This window comes from Phoxinus phoxinus (assembly GCF_949152265.1).
Source record: "Phoxinus phoxinus genome assembly, chromosome: 17".
NCBI classification, from domain to species: Eukaryota; Metazoa; Chordata; class Actinopteri; order Cypriniformes; family Leuciscidae; genus Phoxinus; species Phoxinus phoxinus.
Window position 1 is genome coordinate 26,698,591 of NC_136892.1, and position 23,739 is coordinate 26,722,329.

General features: G+C 36.8%; 1 long non-coding RNA gene across 1 annotated transcript; it reads right to left on the reverse strand.

Annotated features, from left to right (window-relative positions):
* Positions 1–201: 201 nt before the first annotated feature.
* Positions 202–23,739, reverse strand: LOC306984622. The gene is made up of 3 exons (XR_013794572.1): positions 23,600–23,739; positions 1,804–1,914; positions 202–876 (listed from the first exon to the last, which is right to left on the reverse strand). It is a non-coding gene; the product is annotated as an uncharacterized lncRNA (long non-coding RNA).

Below are 23,739 nucleotides of genomic sequence, written 5' to 3' on the forward strand. Positions count from 1 at the left end.
GCCTGCCTGGCTCCAACAACCATGCCACATTCAAAATCTCTTAAATCAACTTTCTTTCCCATTCTGATGCTCAGTTTGAACTTCAGCAGATCGTCAGGACCATGTCTGCATGCATTGAGTTGAGTTGCTTCCATGTGATTGGCGTATGAGATATAATGAGCCGTTGAAAAGGTGTAATAAACTGAGTCAGTGTATATGATCTATTCAGCAGCATTCAGTACTGTGGCTCTTTAATATATTATTTAAAAAAAATATTAATTTAATTAAAGACATTTAACATTTTTAATTTCCTAAGTTAAATCTTTTCATGGAAAATTCTTGCATTAGCCATTATTTATTGATTGTCATTTTCTGCTATGTTTGCTGCAGTGAGTATTTGAAAGCTCAACCTCCTCTCTCACTCGAAAATGTGACACAAGGTTACTCCACACATGGATCTGTTTCCTGATCTCGAAATGGAGTCCTTAACAATTTTACAGGCCTGTGATTTTTAGTACCATTATCGCAAAAACGGATTTCCTGTAAACAAAAGAACATGTCTATCCCCAGAGCGCAGTGTGGTGTTCCTCCTCCATCTCATCCTTTTTCTCACTTCACCGAATTTTGAATTTATCTCACAATTCTCTGCGGAGTCATTGTAGACTCTTGGAGACCATGGAGCAAACATCTTCTGTTATTAAAAGTTCTGACCAACGGCACTTCAAAGTTGCACAATAAAGCCCAAGAAATCTGGTCTGTCTTCTGAGATTTAAAGATTTGATATGCAACTCAAAGCTGTTCTCCAAAAGAATGACAACTGTGCGTGCACTATTAGGAGTGAAAACACATTTCTAGCAAAACTGCTCCGAGGAAAGATTGAAGCTCTTTAGACGGGATCTGTGAAAACAGAGAAACAATAATGGTTGTGAAATTCATAAGAAATAGAGCACAAGTTGAGGGTCAAAATGATTTTGTGAATATACTGTATAATAGCATTCTTGTGTAACATGCTCCTTTCAAACTACACATTTATTCATATATTGATGTAAAAAAATATGAAAAATTAATAAAAGATTTGGTCACTTTAGTTTGGGGACCAATTAACTAGTTGCTTATTAGCATGCATGTTAGCATATTGGCTGTTTATTACTTATAAAACACATTGATGCCGTATTCTGCATGACCATGTTCTAGATCCCTTATACCTAAACTTAACAGCTACCTTACTATTAATAAGAAATAAATGAGGAATTTATTGAGGCAAAAGTCATAGTTAATAGTGAATATGTGTTCCCCATTCTAAAGAGTGACCCAAGATTTTAATACAATTCTAAACATTTCTATTCATTTAGACTCTGTAAATTTATATTAGTAGTAGTATTATGTTATACTTTAAATGAACTAGAAGTTGCTGTGGAGAAAAGTGTCTGCCAAAGTCATAAAAAGCATAAAAGCACACTGCATACAGTTTATAAAGTGAAAATGGGCCGTTTGGGAGCAATTTAGGAGTAATGGCTGCAAAAGAAGCTATTTCTACCTGAACTTCCCTATAAAAACTGACTAAATGACTTTTTGTCATCAGGTTGAATCATTCAAATGTTGATGTTGATTTGAGTAAATAATATTTTTAACTAGAAATAAAATCAGGTAACACTTTATTTTGATTGTCCTTTTTTTTTTAGGTTATACCTGAAAAACAAACACATTCTCAGCTATGACAACCTGAATGCAAGAAAACGGGGAGCATCTACGAGCGTGTTGGAATCAAGAATATAAACAACCTACTGAGGTAAAACCAACTCAGCAGTTATTTGATTTACTGACGCGAGCAGTAAAATGCAGCTCTTCGGGCGGTAGAGGCATCAGGTTCAATGGCTTCTTCGCAGGTCACGTGGAGAGAGCCCTGGTCCCCTGATCTCCGTCTGATAATGAAGTCTGTGGATGGAGATAAGTCAATCAAGATTAGCACTGTGAGACTCTCAGCGCCTCCAGCCAAGAGCAAGTCTCAGGGCAAAGAGCACAGAAGAAACGAGAGGTTTGTTTGTGATTCCCTCAGGGTTTTTCTAGTGAAGTGACTCATCATCCACATGCTAATGAGAAACAAGACAATTGTATATGTATCGAGGTACAAAGAGATTGTTTTTGAGTCAGAAGTTTAGAAACATTTTATATTATATTTTATTATTATCTTTATCATTTTGAAATTGTCCAATTTTTGGAATAAATGGCAAATACTGTAAAGTCATCATTCACACACAGACAAACATACACACAAACGCACACATGTCGGGTTTTCATGTTTTATGGGGACTTGTCATAGACAATGATTTTTATATTGTGCATTTTCTGTAAAGCTGCTTTGAAACAATATGTATTGTGAAAAGCGCTATACAAATAAATTTGAATTGAATTGAATATTGTACAAACTGTATATTCTATCCCCTAACCTGAACCCTATACCCCTAAACCTACCCATCACAGAAAACTTTCTGATTTTATGATTTTCAAAACACCACTTAGTATGATTTATGATTTATAAGCTGTTTTCCTCATGGGGACCAAAAAAAATTTCCCCACAAGGACAAGGATTTTGAATATTACCATCTTTCTGGCATAATGTATGTTGTGGAAATATTCGGTTATTTGTGGTGATTTTTTGGTAAAGCCAAACTGTGTCTTTAAGTTTTATTCTCGCAAGAAGGCCATTCACATACAGACATCTGAGTTTTCTGCAGTGAAGGGCAACCTCGCCAAGTGCCGGGTGTTATACGCCCATACATTACCATATTAGGAATGGAAAAGTACTCAAAATGTTCAAAGTTTCACTTTTGTTCCTACAGTAGCCGTCAAGCTCTGGAAAATATAGTTTCAAGGATGTGCAGCTGTGTTCGCAGAACTTGTAACTTATTTCTTATCAGAGCCAGCCAGTAAATTTCCACTCAGCATAAAACTGCATACAGAGACACAATCATATAAAGTACAAAACAGAAATAAATGCTAAGAAATTCACACACACACACACACACACACACACACACACACACACACACACACACACACACACACACACACACACACACACACACACACACACACACACACACACACACACACACACACACACACACACACACACACACACACACACACACACACACACACACACACACACACACACAAACACGATCAAATGAGGAACAGGTGTAAATAAATAATGAAACAATGAGTAACTATGTCTGTCCCAATTCAGAGGCTGATGCCTTCGAAGTCTGCATAGAGCGAACCGAGCATTGTCAAATGGGACTGTCTAGACTAGAGGATTGTTCATGTCGCCTAGCAACTATGTAACGGCAGTAACGTTTGTACTGGTCTGGGTTTGAAATCGCCCCCTATAGAGCATCACAGTCCCGCCCACAGCCGGTGCCGGAAGTAAGAATTCAATACAATTTCTCCATTGACAGTTGGGGTATAAGCCATAAAAACGTAACCATACATGGTAGACTTAAAACCAGCTACGGCTGTACTAAGCGATTGTATATGCTCATATAAACGGCAAAAGTTCATGGGGCACTAACCTTGTTTTGACATAAATGCCTTTTATTCGCGATGTCTTCGATAAGTACTTCATTACCCACAATCCTGAACAATCCCACAATCCCACAGTGATGCATCTGATTGGTGGAAGTCGTGTAAACCCCGCGAAGGTCCGTGAAAAAACAGAGCGTTGCCATGGAAGCAGGATTCTAACCGTAGAGACGGAACGGACTGTTTTCTTTAGCGGAAGCCATATAAATCGTTTTTAAATCAATAAATTCATTTTTAAATTAATATTTTGTGTCAAATTATTGATTTATTTGGTAAGGCTCTTTCGCGGTTGTGGCTTCAGTCGACTTCAGTGAGGCGCGGTGGTTTATGGGATGAGTAGTTCCTTCGCTCGGAAATGAAAATATGTACACAGTCTTGTACCTTTGCCTTTTTATGGAATTTCTCTTAGTTTTTTCACTCGAAATGATATGTTGTATGCTTATGAGTTCAGCCATAGCTGGTTATCTTCAGACATGCTCTAAAACTCTTTAGATACGGATTTTTCCAAAAGTCAATGGGAGAAATGAATGGGAAATTTACTTCCGGCACCAAAGCTCTCTCGGGCTGTGGGCGGGACTGTGATGCTCTATACCCTCATTCACTTTTCCCTACATTGGAAACTAGCATGTATAAACCTTAATAATCAAATAAAAAGGAATTTATACTGTATGATTGAACCCACATTGGACCAGCGGTTTTGAAAAATGAATGGATGAATCAGCTGCGGACGCCATCTTCAGGTCAGATGCGGGAATTAACGCGCCACGACCGTCACAGTGCACTACTCTAGCCATCGAGCACATAGATATGTATATAAATATATGGTTGAGGGTACATGTGTTGTACACTCGTTATTGCAGTGCATTGTGGGATTGAATGAGTGCACTCGATAACGTCCACTATGGTTTCGGACACACTACAAATGGCTGTCCCCTCAAATAGTTCCCTATTTTAGGGTATAGGGGGCGATTTCAGACACATCCCTGCATTTTATTGAAAGTTATATTCAACTGTCTGAAAACAAAACAGAGTTCGCAACCTTACATTTTAGTAAGTTATAAGTCAACTTTTGAACTGCTTTTTATTTTATTTTTATCATTAGATATTTGAGTAAGTAACCCAATACTTACATTTAAAAGTGTAATCCAGCAATTTCTCTAAAAATAAATCCCGTCATCTCCAGTGCGCATTGAATTCTGGGGTAGGCATTCGAAGGGAGCAGACTCTGAATTGGAAAGCAGCTTATGACACCGGGGAAAAACAGCAAACAAACAACAAACTAAAAGTCTTTGAAAACGAAACAGAAGACACCACAGAATCATGACACATGTATACAGTACATAAATACATACAAGCAGAATCCTATAGATCAAAAGGTTTCTAAGACCATGAGAAATATACATTTAGTCAAGTGTGTTCAAACATTTGACTAGTGTATATGAGAAAAAGATTCAACCTTTTACCTTATGTGCTTAAAAAAAGACAGGAGAAAAAACACTTTAACGCTCTAATGAGATTCCAATTAGCTTCAAAGAGCGGAGAGCGTTTTCATCTTTGTAGAGTAAACACATCTTTTATTCACATGATAACTGGGTAACGTGCTGCAAGGTTAACTAAAGGTGTAACGGTTTGGAGAGATTCTTCGATTATATTACAAGTGTGATAATCAATGTCTCTTCTCTAGTGGATAGTGTTCGTGTCACCTTTACTGATTGACCTGGTTCACCTCACAGGAAGCTCTAACATTATAAGAAGAAGGACTTACTCCCTTAAATTGAGCATTTCTGCCCGTTTAACCCAGTCACATTTACTGCAGTTTGAAAGGTGACAGTAATAGGCCGGTGGCGGTTACAGCTAACAGGGAATGTTCTCAAATCTTTGGCTAACTTTCTGGTTAAGTTCTCTCAAACAAATGTTCTTTCAGTAACATAAATAGAAAGTTTGTTTAAAGTTATCAATGTTCTCAAAACTTGAGCACAAAAATGTTAATTGTACATTGTTCATGGACCCTCTTTCCTGAAATTGTTTAATTGGACATCCGTTTAACGTTTTTTAAATGTTACTTCTTGTTTCAGAAGAATGTTCAAAGTAACAATCCCATAATGTTTGCAAAATGATAAAATGGAAGTCCCTTAGTGGTGAAAAATAGTTTTAATGTTGTTTAAATGTCTATGTGGTGATTTTAATATGCTTTAAGACAAACCATGTAAAATGTCATAAGTCAACACCATTGCTGAGTATTTTCTCCTTAAAACTGCAGTGAACCAAAGACCGTCTCAAAAACGCGGTTTGAAATCGCTGGTGTTTCTGACGTCACAAACTACCTTGTAGCCAATCACGTCAGCGAGTGGATCTCTGAGATGGTGTGAGTGTGTGGAGGTGGGGCTAATTTACATATTCATAGAACCACGTATACTAAATGAGGCAAGGGTGTAGAGTTACATTCAAGCTATTTTAAGGCATGAAGAAGTTTTTTTCAAGGAAAAAACTTTAAAATATGTCATTTCGGTGATCAAAGATGAGTTTTTAGGGATACATGATTGACTGTCTGGTTCATATAAACAAGAATAATATTTTAAAACACTTACATTTGTCCGTCATATTTACTTCTAATGTTGGGATTCCTAGATGAAAAAGTCACATTATATTTTCATTAAAGTATCCACTTTCACTTAATTATTATGCCATCTGCCTTCCTGAACAAACTCTTACAGATGCTGACACAAAGACCCGATCCCATTCATCCCAAAGCTATTTTCCTGTCTCGCATTAATGTGTAAAAATAGCAACCACCAAAAATAAAGGAGTCTAACATTAAAAAGCTTGTCAGGCTATTGAAATCACCTCGACTAATGTAAAAGAGGTTGGATTAGGATGTTCCAGTGAGGCAGGCGGGAGGTAGATATTTAAAGAAAGAGTAATCAGGGAAAATATACCAGTCACCTGGAGGTAGGAGAACACCGTGTCTCTGTTTGCGAGTCATGCTAGCTTGCAGCCTAAAATACACGCAAATATATTACTGGCATCTTTCAGTCAAAACACACCCCGTTTCCTCTGATTCACGGAGTTCGGGGACTTATTTTAATCAGTTGTAGCCATTATCTCCTCGTTCTCAGTAATTATGTTTGTATCAAAATTGTGTGGCAATCAGAGCATGTTGTATAAACTCAAGCCTAAAAGCACACCGGTGCACCGCATCAAGACTTGAAGTAAATATCTAAACTGCTGTCTGTTTTCTACACAAAGCTTCAGAAAAAAATGGAATAAAGCGAAATAGTAAAAGTGGAATTTATTTATTTAAATTTCTATTTAAATAGCTTCATTGCCCCGCACTTTCATTATATTAAAAAGAGTGGCCAATTACTAAAAATGCGCCTTTTGTGTTCCACATAAATGACTAAATTAGCATTTCCGGGTGAGCAGTTATACCTTCAAAAAGTTGTGCATAAGAAGCTCATTTTCTTTTCCCTTGCAGTGTTTTCTGTACCATCTGCCAAGTCTGCACCTTTCCACTTGATTTTAGCCATTTCTGACATGTATATACTTAATGACTCTGCCATGCGGATATGCCAAAAGCAATAATTCTTAGCATTCAATACGGCTGTATGTATATGTATGCGGCATCATGTGCAGCTGCAGAGCAGAACATGACAGTTCATAACAGCAGCCGACTGAGCGGACCAGCGTGGAGGTGCAGTGCTAACTGTGCCGAATACCCTCAGGGCTGGCTGGGCCATTTTGCCCGCTATTGATTTATTTTCCAGTCCATTCAGAGCCAAATGCAACTAGAAAGCCTGCATAACAGCACGACTCCTGCTCGTGGCAGTGATGGATGCTCAGGAAAACAACGAGTTTCGTAGAAGCATTTTTTCACACGGGGGGGAAATATACACCAGGATCTGTGGCTCATCTTTTTCAGTACATGAAATATCAAGCCACTTTCGCGCCTCAAAACACAACAAATCAAAAGTAAAACTCTAGCAAATCACTATAATATATATTTTCCCCTGGGGACTTTTTTTTTTTTTTACAATCTTGACATAAATGCACCACACTGACATTAAACGTAAACGCCTTTACAAACAAACAAACAATAAATAAACTGGGAACCGTGAACAAAGATGGTGTGGCATTAGCATAGCACAAATGACTGACATTAATATTCATGGTAGTCCATGGCACATTAAAGAACACCATGCTTGAATACTATTTGTCAGGGCGGTCCTTAGGGTGGCGGTGGCCCGTGCTTGAGGGGGTCCTGCGGCGGACAGACTGAAGGGAGACACCCCCCCCCCCCCATTATATTAATAATATTATAAAATAAAACGACAAACCAATGATGGAGACAAATCACAATATCTCTATCTAAAATCTAAATGTCATTAGTTAATGCTCAATTGCTGTCCATTCCATAGGTCACTTTCGTGACATTGAACGCCAGCTGCATAATCCAGAGGTTTAAGTGCCCTGAGATTATAGCTTTATAAGCACATGGGCTTCGTGGGGTTTGTTTTGGTTTCTTTGACCACATCGGTGATCCTATAATTTGGTTGCTTCCTAACAGAACTTCCCCACAGCTGGCGGTTTTATTTATTTTTTTGTTGAATATGATGATGTTGATTATTAATTTCCCTCCTGTGTCTGGGCTATACAGAGGATTACACATCTGCTCAAGACCGCAAGTCAATCCCCCAGGGGCCTAATCTAAAAAAAAGTCAAATTTAAAGCTTTATACACTCAGATAAGGGCATTTCGTACACAATATGCAGCTTATTGTACACAATATGACTTTTAAATTATAGTATAGAAATTCAAAATATTAAAATATCTCAACCCATGAGTATTCAAGGCAATGTCTCAAAAATGTTCACATTGACAAATTAGGCGACTAAATGGGTTATGAGACATCAAATATTGATTATATAACAAAAAAATGCAAAATAGAGTTAAAATATAAAAGCATTAAATATTTGTTTTCTATTTTACAATGTGACCCCATAAAACACATTTCTTGAATAATTCTTGCTGACGGCACTGACAATTGCATATTGAACAAATACAGCAAGTGTTCATTTACAAGCTCAGCCAGACAGCAGGAACAAGTCCTTCTCTGCTAAATTCCGTTTCTTATTTTGAAATTTAAATGTAATGAAAAAGACATAGGAGGAACCCTACAAATTAAATAACAATTAGATGCTTGTGCATAATAATTATAGCAATTAAGGACCTGTAGGTTTGAATTAAATGGTGACTAAGTAATGGGCTGTGTGTTGCGTGTTGAGGACTTCAGCTGCAGCATCTGTCTGGATTTAGTTGGCATTAGTACACAGCTAAAGGAACTGCTTGTTCAGTGTGACCTTAACTGCACTATTAAATACACGTTCAGGGTTTCCAGGTCTGTGCCAAGCCAACCTCAATGACATGCCAACATCTGCAATCCTTCTGCTTAAATATATATATATATAACCATAAAAAATGGGCTAAAATGGCTACAAAGGTCCCAAAAATTTTTTTAATCACATTTAAAGCTGTATATCCAAATTCAAAACAGTTTTGTTTCTGTATAATGCAAGTATAGGAATTGAAAAGTAAAGAGACAATAAGGGGTCCGCCATATTGAGATCACATGACCAACTTAACTGCATCGATGATGTAACATGTTACCATTTTAGCACTTCCACTTCCATCCTCCTGAAGTCGATGGGTTTTTTAAAAATGGGTTTCTGATTAAATGTCTGAAATAAGGTCTGTGGTTAACATAAGCTCAACATATTTTCATGATTTATTCTATGACACACAAAAAAAATCATTATCTTGGGATTTTTTTAAAAGCTTTTACTCGTCTTTTAACTTTATTGCCAACATGTGTCTTATGGGATCTACATACTGTAGGTTGTCAGGAAATTAAATGTCATCACGTCGAACAGAAAAACTCATCTATTCACTATAGTCGCATTCACAGCCTCATTGTGTTTATAATTGCGCTCTTGCCAGCTATTCAAACTCAGACTTTCAGGGAAAATGTTTTTAAAATAAAGACTGAAAGAGTTGCTGGAGGCTTAATGGTGCTGTCAAAGTCTCAAAGTTCAAAGTTAAAGTCTCTACCGATTGTATTTAGGTTTCAAAATGAATTGTGCATTTGTGAAAATTATCATGATGGATGAAATGTGTAACAATCCTATTGTTGATCACAGAGCTTATTTTCTGCAATAATCCAAAAGCCACTGGAACAATCCTGTTGGGATTTTGTCGAGGGAACTATTTATTTCCAAATATTGATTATATAGGCCTATAAATATATTTTAAGTGTATTGCAAAATATGCACATTTATTTAAATAATGAAGTTTCTTGAGAACGTAGGGAGACCAACTCGAGGAGCTAACAAGATCTTTTGGCACACTTTTTTCTTTCGACTCTCTGATTGGTGGAATTTTCTGTACAGCATCATGGGTAATTTAGTTTTGCCACCACAAATTCCACTGTTCAACATTATTATTGTAAAACTAAGTTGAAATAATGTGGCCTAACGTCTTCAACAGAAGCAAATACCATCGACCAACAACCTTGTAGCTCACAGTAAGTCTGTCCTTAAAGGTTTATACTGCAAGTTATCATTAAAAATAAATTTCCCTATAGAAAAAATAATCCGCAACCCGACTGTTGCACTCTATATTATTGGACAGGGAATAAATTAATCATGGCTGAATGCAAAGAGCATATTTATTCAATGGCATTAGTAACCAAAAACTTCAGCTTTTGTGCTTAGTCCAAGATGGCTGCCATACTGATGTAGCAGCAACAAAATGACTAAATGCACCTATAATGTTTTAGAATAAAAGCTATAACGACACTTTATTATAATATTTCTGTTGTGACTAAATATGCACCGTGTTATTCAACATGAGCTAAAGGTTTTTTAGTGACCTAAGAGTATTATGTAATGGGGCACACTCTTCCGTCCGTCATGCATTCGCTGAGATGATCTGTAGTGGTTTGATTACAGTTTAGATCAGGAGGATTGAGCTGGAAGCCGGTGAGTCTGGCTCTTGTGTTTTGACAAGGATTAAAGGCTAACGTTAACATGGGCTGGAATAATAATAAAAAAAACGGATGGGTGGGGGTGAATAAATGCATTTGATGAAGATTAAAAAGATTAGCCGAGCATAAAACCCGTAAATTAGCTTGTACTGTTTTTTTTGCAGCCGGTGCTGCTCAGAATGCAGCAAAATCACATGAAGTGTTTATTAAATGGATTCCTCTCGCAGAGAACCATTACATCACAATGAAATCCTTGTTAAGGAATGGCTGAAAATCTGCCATTTTAATCAGCCAATGGCAGACATCACTCTGAAGCAATATGATACCTTGCATAATTGCCAGGATGCTCTGCACTGGCTTGCGCAGCATTTAGAAATATTAATCATGTAAGTGAGTATTACTCATGCACCCTCGTCGACGGGACCACATAAAAACACACACCTCGTCTCCTCTGAACGTCCAGTCTCACTCATACGAAGTGGACTATTTTCTATTATCTCCAGCATTTATTCTCCAGCGTGTCTCCCCTTAAATATTGAACTGAATCCTGATTCCTCCTGTTTGCTCATTGCTGTCAATAAACTATTCTATTAACGTTATCATCTTGTCTGAGTCTACATTCTGTAACACAGTCTTTGTTTGGCCACTAATATACACATAAACGCATCATTTTAAAATACACAGCTGATGTTTTTTTTACAGATTCTATAGTAAACTGTTAAATTTGATGTCTATACAATGAAACAGAAGAACCTCTGTATTGGAAACAAATCACCTAAGTTTTCACCTTCGCCACGGGGCAATGCTTTTTAAACACAAAACAATGTTGACCAAACAGATGCTGTTAATTATGGAAATAAATGCGCACGGCATAATCCACAGCCATTTCATTTACTCAGAAGATTGGCAAACAATTACTGTTACTGTGCCCCAATCTTGGCCCTTCAATGTTGTACTATACATACTAAAAGAGAGAGTTAAGAGACGGTGCGCTCACACACTGACATCAATTAAATCACTGGAGGTCACAGAGTTTCTGCTGCTGGCTGCAGTGTCCGACTGCATCACTGCTCATTTGCATAAAGATCAACTGTGTACACCTTGTCGCCGTGCCAAGGGTTGCTAATATTTCTGGAATCTCATTGAAAATTAGTCGCTATATAGATTGCTGTCTTATAATTTACAATAAAAGTAAGTAAATCACATGAAGTCAAAGAAATGTCTAAACTAAATTGCTGAGGTATCTTTTTAGGTTACATTGTAATCCGATTGTCCACTTTAGACGTTCTGCTAACAATAAGTACATTTTCATGTCAACTAACTCTCATTAGCATATTAGTAGACTGTTAGGTTAGGGTTAGTGGAATAAGTTGACATACTTATAGTCAGTAGAATGTCTGTTGGAGGACCATCAAAATAGTGTTAGCAGATTTTAAGCAGACAGTCTACTATACTAATGACTGCTAGTTGACATGTAGTTGCAAAGTTACAGTACATATAGTTTATAGAATGTCAAAAGTGGACTTGAAGTAAAGGGCCATATTTGAACAATCTAAGCGCATGGTCTAAAGTGCACGGCGCAAGTGCACTTATGCCGTGTCCAAATCCACTTTAGCTATTTAACGACTGGAAAAACGGTCGGCGCACCCAACGCATGGTCTAAAAGGGTTGTCCCTATTCTCTTAATGAGTAATGGGTGTGTTTTTGGGCATAACATGCAATAAACCAATCAGAGTCTCATCTCCCATTCCCTTTAAAAGCCAGTTGCGCTTGCGCCATGGCAGGTTCAGTTGCCTTTTACATTGTAATCCTTTTATTTGTAATATTTTGCATGTTTGTGTGTGCTGCTGTGCGTCCCTGTGTGTGTAATAAGCAGAGTGTACATGCGTTGTGGACCTGCCTATAGGCTCATATTACTAATGTGCCCTTTAAATAACAAAAAAAATATTGCGCCATTGACTTTAGACCAGGTTTCAGTTGGTCAATGGTGCAGTTGCCTCAAAATAGCAACGCGTCAACAATGCGCCTGAACACACCTTGTTTTCATACCAGCACGCATACCAGCACAAATGCATTTGCTATTTAAACAGGACGTGCAGGACGTGAAAATGATAACTGTGTCGGGCTGAAACTAGCAAAAAAAAAGTAACTTGCGTCGCGCCTGGCGCCTCACTGCGCCAAGTCTATGATAGGGCCCAAAGTGTTACAATCATTTACGAAACAGGAAAGTATCAGAATTTTTTTTTATTTTCCCATCTTTCCCCAAAATTGTATCTATTTCCAATTGCAATGGCCTTTCATTTGTCTCCAAATGGTTTGTGTGAACCTGCGAGAGTAGAGGCAATCTGGGTCAATCGTTTTGGGCTCTTGGGTTCAGTAATGGCACCCATCTATAACAGTTTATGAAAGCCCAGCTGAGTGCAGGTGGGAAATCCCAGCAAACGTGGTTTTGATAGGGTTGAAAGTTAAAAGAAAGAACCACAATGAGTTCTGAAAGCATGCATTCTAACAGAGAGTGGAAAATCGTCCTGCGCTGGTCAGCAAAGCCCTGGGCGTTCATTTCCAGTCCAAGCACGTTCAACAGCCCTCTGATCAAGTCCAGGCTCAGAGTCAGCACTCCACAGTAAACCTGCAGGTGCTCACAGGTTCGTTCGCATGCATGTATTCATGCGACGCTGCGCTGATTTATGCAGCCCTTGCAGGAGGTTCATTGTTCAAATAGTTGTGAGCAGGCAGCTGCCTGGTCAGATAAGACATTAGAGATGAGAGCTCGGCCGAGGACAACACGGACACTTTTCTGACTAATGCATGAATTCATCACTTCTCATTGGACTGATGTATTCAAAGCCAGACCTGAGAAAGATCCGCAATGCTTTTTATTCCCAGGGAACTGAAATGAGTAATGTTCTCAGGAACTGACCCTGCCTTCACATGCTCTGTCGACCATCAACGTCATCATCCTCATGTGGTTTGATACAGCAGTCGGTTAAACGGATGAGTCAGCTGAGGACCCCCAAATAAACTGCCAGAGAAAGAGCCGATTGGGTCATTTGCAACATTTGGCTTTGTGAAATAAATAAATGGAAAACCGAGAAAGCACTTCAGCCAGAAAGGCCTCATCTACTTCAATAATGTTTCATTTTATTTGCGCTATTGCATTATTTACAGTAACATACCGGTACTTCGTTAAATATACAAAGCACACCCATTAAATACATTATAACAATTAATGAAATCAAAATATTCTGTCCCTTTTTCAACAATTATTGTCTGATAGGAATGAAATTTACAACTGATCACAAATTAATGTGACTTCAAGTCAGTGTTGAAAGTGAATTCAGATTATCCTTATGCTTAAATGCAACAATAACTTAAACCAAGTTAAATAAAAAATAATAATATTATTATTTTATATATTATATAAGTATATTATTGTTAATCCTTGAACTATGAAACAATAACTTATTGTAAATTATCTATTACTTTATACTATGAAAATAAAGAATATTGATGATGATGATGATAATAACAATAATAATCATTACCTTTATAATCAATTAAACATTAACTTATACTATACATCATTTTAAACTATATGAAAATAAATTAACTTCAATTAAATTAGAAAACAGGAATAAATAAATAAAATAAAACATTTATTACTGGTTTATGGTTTAAAAATAATTACTGGTTATGGTTGAATTCTTTTTAATTGGTCGACAGCATTTGAAGGCGGGGTGAGACAGGGCTTCTCTATTCAAAACACTTCCAAACATCACAAACTCGCAGCTGACAAACATTTTTCAGAACGAAAACAAATCAATGCGTTGATGATAACTGCAAGCGAAGAAACAAGATGACTGCGAGTGAAAGCCGATATTTGAGATTCATGCCGGCACTGACTCCGGTAGTTTGTCACTTGGGTGTTCCAGTTTACGTTTTCCCTTTGGGATGGATGGGATGAGTCATTTTCTATTGTATTTATAGCCCTGCTGTTTGACTTGCTCAGCAAGGTATTCTCTCAGCTTTGCTGAGTTTGTTTCAAATCTAAGTCTGATAACAAATGGGATTTTGTGTGTTAAAGTAAATCACCATGATGCCTCTGGCAAAAGGCTGTGTATATCCTTCTTCATTTAAGAAAATTCTGCTCATTGATTTCCAATATAGTGAGCTGGCCACCAATACCAAAGACTATTGAGTAACTAAAGCAGTCCAGTTCAGTAGACTTAATTATTTGACTCCAAGCAACCAAACATGAATGCAAAAGACTATGTGGTTTATGTGAGTCTATGTGACTCTAACAGAATGCTATGTGGTTTCTAATAGCATTCTGTTACTTGTAAAAAAAAATAACTGCCATTACTGTTTTATGATGGATGGCTGCCGCCTTTGCAGTGAATATTATACACAATCAGATCGTGATTGTAAGAAAATGTCAGAGATGGTAAGATAAAAAATGTTTTTCTGAAATGGCAAGATTTGAAAAATTTATACAAGAGGGTAAAATTCTAAAACTTCATATGAGATCGCAAAAGAGTGTTAAAAATTGTGTGAGATGAAGACATCTGAGTTTCTTTGTACAAGATGGCAAGATTAGACAAACTCACATCAGAGGGTGAAAGAGTAAGAACAAGTACAAGATGGCAATATTGTAATAATAACTTGTAAAGATGGCAAAGAAGAAAAATAATGGTTGGGATGTCATGGGGGTGACTAAATTATGACAAAATATTTGTTTTATGTGAAATATTATTTTAGCAAAATATAAAGAAGATAGACCGATATACATCAACTAACAGACAGACATAACTTTCAGATTGATTTGAGTGATTTTGGTTTAATCAGACATGTAAGTTATGTGACAGCCTTTGTTCAGATGTACTTCCCAAGTTGATTGGCGGATGATCCTCTCACCTGACCAATCAGATCAATGTAGTAATTATTGTGAGCAGCTGTGTTGGACTGGCTGCAGGTTATAATATAAAGCTGTGGGTTGAGGTGCAGAAAGACTGACATTTAGTCACAGGGAACACACAAAACCCAGCTGTTAGCTGACAGGAGGACTGCGCACTCCCAGAGACTTTTGAAATATGTGTCCTTTATGACACAATTTTTTTTCTTTGAATTAATTAGTAAACATCGTTTAGTTACAAAATGGGCTGAAGTTGTGTGAAGGACTTTTGCATCCGCAGACATTCATTTGGAGGGATGCACAAATTTCAGATACTAGTTTGTGTACCAGTCAATCAGCTTTGTAAAATCTTGCATAAACTCTGCTTATTACCTTGTGCCAAAATATGTTACATAAACACGTATGTATGTAAATTGATGGGAATGATGGGAATTCAACAATCTTTTGGCAGCTTGGAATAATTAGTAAAAGATGGCAAATTGTGTGACTTCCATTGTACAAAAACAAACATAGTGTATAGGTGTTTTATATATTACAATTACGGTAATTTTTTTTCTATAGTTGGTCAGAACAAAAGTGGATGTTACTTACTTGTTCAGAACATATTTACACATACTTCCAAAAAGTATAATCTGTGATTCCGAATGACAGTATCCACACCGGCGCAGTGACTGACAGCCGCACATTCTCCTCAAAACATTGGATTCATCCGCGCTGTGCCGTGCCGAGGCACAACCCACGTAAAGTTGATAATTCCGCGAATGACTGCAATTGCAGATTTCGAACAGATAGCGACAAAGAGGAAAAACTATGGACTGCAGCTTTAATGAACAGAAACTCAAAATATTGTTATCTGAACAGGGAATCTAAGTTGATTTGACAAAAGAAAAAAGTTCTGATAAATCATGAAAATTATTTTTACAGTGTATATGTAAATTTATTTAATTCATACATAAAAAAACAAGAAATATTAAAGTAAACTTGTGCACTATATTAAATCTCAAGCAATGTGACATCTTTTGTGAGGAAAAGACAGAAATCTTAATAATTTTGCACCAAAACAACTTCTTGAATAGCTCTCAAATCTCATTTCCTGGAGCATTCAAACTTGTCATGTGGTTCATGACATGCAATAATGACGTGGGAGTAAATGATGATGATAAAATATTAATTTAATAAAACCAATTCAATGCTGTCAACACAATATAGCTGTTACGTTTCATTTGAGTTCAGACTGAATCACTGAATAAGCTCAGATGGATTTTTCATTCACTATCATGGTTAGCTAATTGTATTGGTCAAGACAAAGCTTGTGCACACACCATTTTCATGAAAAATAAAAAATGATCATAAATCTGAAGGAGAGTGAATGAACGAAGAGATCCCATTACACATTGACAGAAATTGCATCTTGTACAGAGAGGATGACACATTCCCACGCAGGAGGAAAGGAAGAAAACCAAATCTAATCTCTGTTCAAATTGTTCATTCTTCTTCATTTTTGCCCCCTAGTTTCTCATTTTGTGATGCATGTTACATTCATTCTTGTTCATAATTGTATGGATTGTAACTTTCCTTGAAAGACTGAACTGTTATCCAACAGCTTCAGACTCAGTGCCATTTTTACATCATCAAACATTTACTAACCAAATGCAAATGCATGCCAGTATTATTAATATTATGGAAAATAATAACTATTACAAGTGTTTGGTCTTAACCCATAGCAAACCAAGTCATATCTAGAGACTAGAATATCACAGACACTTTTGCACAAGCACATTTTCTACAAAATAAAGTTTAAGTAAAAGTGAAGTTAGCTGCCTCTTGTTGTACTGAAACACACTGCAGCCTCCACATGAAGTCATTTTAATAAGGTATACTATGCCCTGGAGTACATAAGTGAAGGTATTCACAAACATCAACACAAAGTATTTTTCACACACTGAAGCATGCTCTCTCTCATTTATAATGGTTACCGATGTAATATGCATTTTGGGCTGTCTGGCCTTTCTGTGGTAAATTTAGAGACATGTCAGAGTGTGGTGTGAAGTTTCAGCGGGGCCGTGTTACGGATTAACCTCAGAGAGACGCATGAAAAAATGATAGCATGGGGTTTGGCAAAAAAACGTCAGCATTATATAATAAGAGTAAGAGAGAGAGAGAGAAAGAGAGGAAAGTGTGGAAGCCCAGCGGCTCGAAGCTTCACCTCTCTCTCCAACCACCTCCTAACATCAAAGGATTCACTTTATTACTTCAGCTGTGATTAAATCGGAGTGTTTTTCAAAATTCCACAAGGATACTTAAAGCATGCGTTTAATAATTTCATGGATTTTATTTTTGCAAAATCGAAATTAAGTTATGTTCTATAGTATGTTCAGCGCAAGTTCAAGAGCATTTGTTGAGCACAAATTAAAAAATATTTCGACTCATCCCTCATCAACCTTGTTTTCTTGCCAAAAAAAAAATGGCACTTTTGGAGAATCCAAGATTATTTATAACAAAAACTTACAACACTTTTGTTAACCCTTGTGTATTATTTGAACTGTAAAGCCGTTTAAATAATTATTTTATAGCCATTTTTACCTTCTGGCTTCTGACCAAGGCTATATCTTAATGCTACTTTTACTTGATCTTAGTGCTGCGTTTGATATAGGTCATGACAAACTCTTACATAGACAAAAATTACACCGGTATTCAGGGACAGGCATTAAGGTGGTTTAGATACATATTAGACCATTACCATTTTCTTTATTTAAACAGGGAATAATCCAAGTTAACATCACTAAATTATGGAGTGCCGCAAGGGTCTGTGTTAGGCCCTCTGCTTTTTTCAAAATACATGTTGCCCCTTGGTAATATGATTAGAAGGCCTTTGGGATTTTGAGTCGAAGGTTTGAATCCTTTTTCACTACAGAGCAGAGCTAATCCTTAATTCGACTTTCACTTGCTAAGAGCAATTGGAAGTCCGATTCATTTCCGCGAACAGGTTCTTTCTGACGTTTCAATGAACCAGTTAGAAAAAATTATTCAGCAGTTCTTTTACATAATCAAGTAATGATGTCACTAATAACAAATATTGAGTAACCTACATCTTGGACAAGTTTACTACATTTTGCACCCAAAACACACAATACAGACATTGACGCACAAACATGGATGTTTTCTGCATCTAAAATCTATAAAAAAAATGGTCTTATAAACTCCATGATTTTGCTTAAAGGGTGGCTTGCTGGGGTCTTTATTTTATTTTATTTTCATTTTAAATAAAATGCTTCGGTTCTTTTTATTTTTTTACACTTTTTTTCTATCAGCCAATGATAATTCGGGAAAAAAAGCCGTTGAGCACAGATCTGTGGCCGAGAGCCTACTGGTGCTAACAAACGCAACTTCCACGCACATCTGACAGCTCCTATTTCAGTGTTGTTGTTAAATGTCGTGGTTATTTCAGTGTACAGTTTTGCTTTGTACATTCTGTGCATATTTATTTTCTGCTGTGCTACGAGCCAGTTCAGGAGCCAAAATTACAATTTAAAATGAATCAGAGCTATAGAAATGTGTCTTCATATTACAAATAAAGCTTCATATTATGAGAAGGCTACTTTCTACGAACTTTATAACCTGTGATCATGGCGAGATTTAGGATATTCCAATCTTTTGTAAAAAACAAAAACAAAAAAAAACAGAGGATTCGATTCAAAAGCATATTGAAACTGAGAGTATTTTAATGCGTAAAGGTAAGCATTTAACTGTAACCCAGAATTTAGTTTATTAAGAAAAAAAAGGAGAGATGAGTTAAAATAATATTTTTGTGCTAATCAACAAAGTGCTTTCAATTGAGCTTAATGTGCAGCCAATATTCCTTTATCATACTTATCACACATCATACTGTGTGTGTGTGTGTATATATATATATATATATATATATATATATATATATACACATGTATGTATGTGGCCTTATTGTAATCAGTTATGTCGAAAGAAAAACTGTTATAAACAAAATGTTATTTCTAAATAAAAACTGTTAATCTTTCATCAAAATGAAGGCCAGTTTTTCTCCTTCTGTCTCTCACTCTCTCACTCCCTCATGAAACCCCATGTAGGGAACATATGATCTCTCCATAGGGTGCGTTAATACAATGCCATGCACGCGTAAAAATAAAGCAATAGGAAGGTGTGAATTCTCATGTTTCTCTGGGTTTTGCAGTCTGTTATTTTCTTCTAATCAAATCTGTGTTGTTGTGCTTCTGATTCAGGGGTTATTTGTTGAAATTTACTTATACAGTATGATGAAAATGTCATTTCTTTTGTACTGTAAATATTACCAGGTTCATAAATAATCCCAGTACATTGTGGGGGTAGGTACATGTTACATTATACTGTACGTAAAGGCACATAAGCATTTTTTTCTCTGTTTTCTCTCTTCACATCCTCTCTCTTGTTCGATCTAAATTTTATTCCTTTGCTTCATGTTCCAAAGAGATTTTCAGCTCTATGAGCCACTTCCTGTCGCAGAGAACATTACAGAGACAATCTCACTGGAGAAGATGATTCATATAATGGCACAATTTCACAAAGCCATTAGTTTTGGTAAAGTAATCTTTAAGACAGAAATAAAAGTATGATTATAAATAAAGTATTATGGGCAGTTTTTAAGTGTGTCCCTTTAAATGCAAATGAGCTGCTGATCCCCGCCCCGTTCAGAAGACGCCGATCCTTAGTTTACAGGAGCTTCGGATTCTCTGGCAATAACAAAAAAATAACGAATCCCATTCATCCAAAATCTCAGAAATAAGCAGAAGCGGCCTTACAGAGAGACTCAGGAAGAGGTTGCAACTTTTAGACTGCACCTGAACGTCTCTGAATGGTTAGTGGATTATGGATACATTCATGTAGTTGTTGTGGAGTTACACTGATTCATCTCATCGACTTGCATGTATCGCCATGTTCAACTTTCCCACAAGTTGACACAGTTCCCGAGGAACTACATATTGCCACTTGGTGATATTATTAGAAAAGTGTAAAGATATAAAATATTGGATGACCAGTAATTTTCTTCTATTAAATTTGTATAAGACTGAGACTTTAACCTCTGAAACATTGCTACATTTTTGCTACTGACTTACAAGACCCTAAATGGTCTCTGAGAGAGAGAGAGAGAGAGAGAGAGAGAGAGAGAGAGAGAGAGAGAGAGAGAGAGAGAGAGAGAGAGAGAGAGAGAGAGAGAGAGAGAGAGAGAGAGAGAGAGAGAGAGAGAGAGAGAGAGAGAGAGAGAGAGAGAGAGAGAGAGAGAGAGAGAGAGAGAGAGAGCTTCAGGGCGTTCAGAGCTGATGTGAAGAGTTTGTTTCTCAGACACTGGGGCTGTAATAAGTTCAAACTGTTCTTTCTTTCCATCAATTTTTTTGTTCCTCTAACACACAACTTATACACCTCCACCACACAAACCTTTATAAATAAGAACACACTTACAGTCTCATATAACGCTGACTCAGAGCACTTTTCAAGCAGATGGACTTGATAAAGCACAAGAATTACATAGTTCATCCAATATACTTGTAAATAGGCAAAGGGATAGACAGACAGAGCAAGAGAGAGACGGGGTGACTGGGGATGTGTGGAGCAAAAACCACAACCACAAAGTACAACAAAGAGAAAATGTGCAAAAGGAAAATAAAGAAATTCAAATCAAAAAAGCTTTCATGGCAGACATTCAAATAAAGCTCGACAGTAGAAGGAATTAAGGAGCAATCTCAGCCCTCACACTTAAACAGTAAAGCAAGAACCAGCAGCTGTAGGAAGCCACCTCGCCACGTTTAAGAACAGACACTGAAAAACCATTTGGAATGAAGCATATCTGCAGCGGAGACCTGCCTCGACGACGCAGAACGCACATCAAACGAAGAAATATCACACGGAGGGGAACACGAACACTGCGTCCGGTAATTTCATCGTGCTGAGAGAGAAATATTCAAAGCCTTTCCAATCAGTCTGCAGGAACAATGACAGAAGACTGAACTGTGGAAAGTGCTGACTGCGATCAAGCAGACATTTTTACTTTCTAAAAGCGGAGGGTTGTGGGTGAATCTTGAATTAGTTTGGGCCAAAAAGAGGGGTCATTCTGAGGTCAAAGATCGAGGTGGTCGATGGCAGACGTGAACCAAAGAAGTGCTGTGATAAAACTCATTACGACATTTTATTCAAATTAAAAACTTTAAAAACAACTACAATGTTGTGCTTATTGGAGATTAAACAAACTACCATTCAAAGGTTTGGGGTCAGTACGATTCTTAATAAGCCTCTTCCGCTCACAAAGGCTGAAATTATTTGAAAAAAATACAGTAAAACAGTAATATTGTGATTATAATTACAATTTAGAATAGCTGTTCTTGCTCTAAATATATTTTAAATTTTATTTATTACTTTCGATTGCAAAGCAGGTTTTCAGTCTCATTATTATATGTTCATTTCCTACTGCTATGGTTGAATACAGTAACAGTTGTGCTGCTTAATATTTTTGTGGAAACCATGATAATTTTTTTAGGATCCTTTGATGAATATTAAGTTCAAACTAACAGCATTAATTTAAAAATAGAAATCATTTGTAACATTATAAATGTCTATGCAAGAAATTATTATTTAAATATAATTATGTAATGCTTAATTATTATTTCATGTAATATTTATTATAACTAAATATTAATTATTATTAAATAATATATATTATAGAATTCAATTATTTTCATATAAAAAATATTACTGACCTCAAACTTTTTAACATATAACCAAATGTTCAAGAATGCGCAAAAACTAAGCTAAGAATATTGGAAACTCATTTCAATCAGCCACAAATATATAAAATACGCATTTAACATTAATATATAGAATCACATATAGCGACTCACCATTGTTTCCATGTGGATCTCACCTATTAGAAGCATATTTTCTATATTGTGTATCTTCATTAAAAAAATTATTTTGAGTTATATTTTCAGGAAATGTTTAATGTTTGAAATCTAATTGACGCATGTCATCAATAGAAGTGTTTACCATCATAAACCCATGGCACGGTTCTCAATAAAATCAATTTTGAATGGGATTTTTTTATTTGGAGATCAAATGAGCTCTTCAGGAAGCTGTATCTCAGATGGAGAGTCAGGGACAGGAACACTCATGCGTTTGAGCAGGATTGATGTGTCCAATTTCCAGTCGGTCAGAGCAAAGGCAAAGAGCGACGATCATCAGCGGTGCTGGATCAGACCACAGGGATCAGAAGTCTGTCCCTCATACCGACAGCACCGTCACACTCCAAAAAGTTCTAGACAACAAATCCTCACAACTCGCACACCGTCTATGACTGTGCCATATGATGATGGATGGAACTCCAGAACCACAGCAGAGCAGATTTAGGGTGGTTTAACTTCAAGCACACACTGATACATACAGTATGTTCACTGACCATCCAAAGCATATACTGCACACAAATCTAAACTGAAATCTCTAGTTCTGCAACGATAGATACTATTACACACAGGGATTTCATAAATATGTCTGGAAACTAAGTCATATTTGCATATTTAGTGTATACTAGATTGATGCTACAAACACTTTTCAAGTTTTAATGTTAATGTAAAATAAATATAGGCTAGTTCATGTCATGGGGGTGGGAGGGGGGGTTGATAAATCTAAAAAAGCAAAAAATAATCAATTAATAAAATTATTTCCACAGAAAATTAACTATAAACAAACACACATATACATGTATACATACATACACACAATAATGACAATCAGTCAAGGTTTTTGCCCAGATTAGGCTGCAATGTGTACCTGTTACCAGACATCGACAGACAAAACATTTGCCAATGTTTAATTTTTAAACTAGATTTAGGGTGATCGAGTGAGAGAGAACTGAGAAGGGGAGATCTCTTACTCCTTTAGCTCTAGTCACCTCTTTTATTTAGACCCAGCAGGAGAGAAATCAAGTTCACCTTTAAAACAGCAAGGCTTGCGGCCTCTGTGAGCTGGACGCCTATATGCCAATAACAGGCACGGCCTCAAACTACACGTCATTGTAATTCACTGACCTTTCCTCACTCGACTCGTACCACACGGCCCTCTCTTTTCCACACTCAAACTGAACATAATGCTGTGGGTCAAAGACATGCAAATTGAACTAGCACTGGAAATAAAGTGTGTGACTACACCTTCAAACTGTGATCGTTGC